The sequence below is a fragment of the Rattus norvegicus genome, unplaced genomic scaffold (assembly GCF_021556685.1).
Source record: "Rattus norvegicus strain SHRSP/BbbUtx unplaced genomic scaffold, alternate assembly SHRSP_T2T unassigned-0000040, whole genome shotgun sequence".
Classification (NCBI taxonomy): Eukaryota; Metazoa; Chordata; class Mammalia; order Rodentia; family Muridae; genus Rattus; species Rattus norvegicus.
Window position 1 is genome coordinate 49,220 of NW_028238793.1, and position 3,281 is coordinate 52,500.

A 3,281-nucleotide genomic window follows, 5' to 3' on the forward strand; every position below is an offset into this window, starting at 1 on the left:
TCGGTCCCCAGCTCCGAAAATAAAATAAAATAAAATAAAATAAAATAAAATAAACATTAAACATTAATCGGAAATAATGGAGTCAGCAGTTAAGAGTTCTGACTGTGTTCTTCCAGAGGTCCTGAGTTCTATTCCCATGGTGGCTCACAACCCTCTGTTATGGGATCGATCTGCTGTGTGTCCGAAGACAGCTGCAGTGTGCTGTTTGTAGGGTAAAGAAAAAAATACTAAAGAAGAAAAAAAAAAAGAGAGAGAAAAAGTTAGAAGCACCAAGTCAAGTCATGTAAATATTGCCCACATTCGGATTTAGACATGCCTGAGCTGTCAGGGCGAGGCTGGCTGAGAGCGAATCAGTGAACGATCGGACTCTTCCTCTCTCTGTGAGGGTGTGTCATGAACTCTATTACCATTTCCAAAGAGTTAGGTATGCTGGAGCGAAGTGGACCGGAAAGCCAAGGGAGGAGAGGTATGCCTACACGAGTCCACCCAACCCCCCCGCCCCCCCCCAGGGAGACATCCTCGAGTGGTGGGGGGAGGGGCGAAGGTGTGGAGGGATAATTTCCAACAAATAAATCCCAACAAATAAATTACTAGAGACTTGATTCATTGATTTACTTTAAATTTATTGAGTGTATCGGGAAAGAGGGAAAATGGGTCAAGGAGGGAGGGAGGGAGGGAGGGAGGGAGGGAGGGAGGGAGGGAGGGAGGGAGGGAGGGAGGGAGAGAGGGATATCTTTTCCTCCAAATCGGCTGGTATGTAGTCTCAGTGCGTCAGAAAAAAGACTGCTTCTGGCCTCCTTTCTGATTACCCCAAGGCAGTCTGGTCACCGTGCTGTAATAGAAAGGGAAACCACAGTCAAGTCATGGGAGCGAGCGAGCAAGCAAGCAAAAATCATAAACAAAAGCAAAAACACGTCTGTTAAGTTGAGCAGAGCAGAGCAGAGCAGAGTAGGGCAAAGCAATACAAGGTCACATTCCACAAAGGCTGATATAGTCTGCCATCTTGGTCTACAGAGTGAAAAGTAGAAGGAGAAAATGAATATCGCTTTGTGTGTCACAAAGTTTTTAAGTTGTAAGGAACATTGCAGGGCTAAACCTTCAAATCCTCAAACCACCCAACCCAAGCTTTCCTCCTCCTCCTCCTCCTCCTCCTCCTCCTCCTCCTCCTCCTCCTCCTCCTCCTCCTCCTCACCCCCCATTGCCCCCCCCCCGTGTGGTGTGTGTGTGTGTGTGTGTGTGTGTGTGTGTGTGTGTGTGTGTGTGTTGCGCACGAGCTCGAGCTCGGGCACGCATTTCTTTCACTGCACAACCATCATTGGAGGACGTTTAAATAAACACGAATGAATCAGACAGGCAGACAGACAGGGGCCCATAATGGATCCCTACAACTCGGTGGTGGTGGTGGTGGTGGTGGTGGTGGTGGTGGTGGTGGTGGTGGTGGTGGTGGTACACACCGATTTGTTGACCTCTTTCTTTTAAAGAAAGGACAAGAAACAAAGAGAAATAAAAATGAAGGAATATAGACCTAGCCAAATATTATTTTATTCCCTCCTTCATGGAGCGACAAGAAGATTTATTCATCAACCTTCGTCTAGAATAAGAAAGTAATTGCAAATGAAATCGAGCCATCTTACTGTAATAAGATGTTATCGAGAGAAAGGGGAATTGGATACTGGATCCATTGCTGCCCCCCCCACACACACACAAATTGGAAAGAAAAGCAACTCCCCAGATCGCTCAACTAACGAGGCTTATTTAAAACTGGAAAAAGAGGGCTGGAGAGATGTCTCAGCGGTTAAGAGCCCTGGCCGCTCCTCCAGAGGTCCTGAGTTTTCAATCCCCAGCAAGCACATGGTGGCTCCCAACCATCGGTAATGGGATGAGGCCTTCTTCTGGTGTGTCTGAAGATAGTTACAGTGTACTCATAGACACAAAATAAATAATTCTGGAAAAGAAGAGGAAATAACTTTAAAAAAAAAGAAAGGAGGCTGACTGGTCGACCTTCCTTCCCTCCCTCCCTTCCTTCCTTCCCTCCTCCCTCCCTCCCTCAGGTTCGTACCTAGGAACTCATGCACACACAGCCACACCCCCCCCACATATATTTAATATTCAATATTTATAAAAAATACGACTGGAGAGATGGTGAGAACAATGGAAAGCAGAGAACTATTCAGCTGACCAATTGATACCTTCAGTTTGCTTATAATGGAAGGGACAACTGGCCGACCCTCCCCTGTCACACACACACACACACAGAGAGAGAGAGAGAGAGAGAGAGAGAGAGAGAGAGAGAGAGAGAGAGAGAGAGAGAGAGATTGAATGTAAACCAAAGGGGGGGGGGGCGGAAACATAGTACTGGGGTTGGGGATTTAGCTCAGTTGGTCAGTGGTAGAGTGCTTGCCTAGCTAGCAAGCGCAAGGCCCTGGGTTCGGTCCCCCAGCTCCGAAAAAAAAGAAAAAGAAACAAAAACAAAAAAATCATAGTACTGCAAGTACCAGTCACTGCTTTGTATGTAAGGCATAGGACAACTAGTCGACCTCGTTTTCCAACTGGTCGATATATAATATATTATATATTATATATTATAGGTATATCATTAATAAATTGAAAAAAAAAAAGCCAGAAGTCAATACCAGGTGGATCGAGTAAAGTACGCGTCGCCATATGTTAGGGACATCTGGTCGACCTAGGACAATTGGAGAGGGATCATCAAAGGCAAAGTGCCGTCGGGACTACTGGTCGACCTCCGAGAATCTCAGAAGAAAGAAAGATATACATGGATACAGATAGATAGATAGATAGATAGATAGATAGATAGATAGATAGATAGATAGATAGATAGATTTATTAAAAAAAAAAAAAAGTCCAAAGCCGTGCGAGGGCTCTCGTCGCCGGATACTTCAGACATCTGGTCGACCTCCCTCAAGAGGAAAAAAAAAAAAAAAAAGACAGTGCCGGCAGGGAGTACTGGTCGACCTCTGAGAAGCTCAGAGGAAAGAGTTTATGTGTGTGTGCATATATATATAATATATATAACGTATAGTATTAAAAAAAAAAAAAAAAAAAAAAAAGAGTCCAAAGCCGGTATCTGGTCGACCGCGCGGGGGGGCCCCCGTCGCCCGCTACTTCGGACATCTGGTCGACCTCCTTCAAGAGGGGAAAAAAAAGACAGAGTGCCGCCGGGAGTACTGGTCTACCCCCGTTGGCCGGAAAAAAAGGAAAAGAAGGAGGCTCCCGAGACCAACGCCTCCTCGGACACGCGCCGGGGGAGGCGCGCGGGA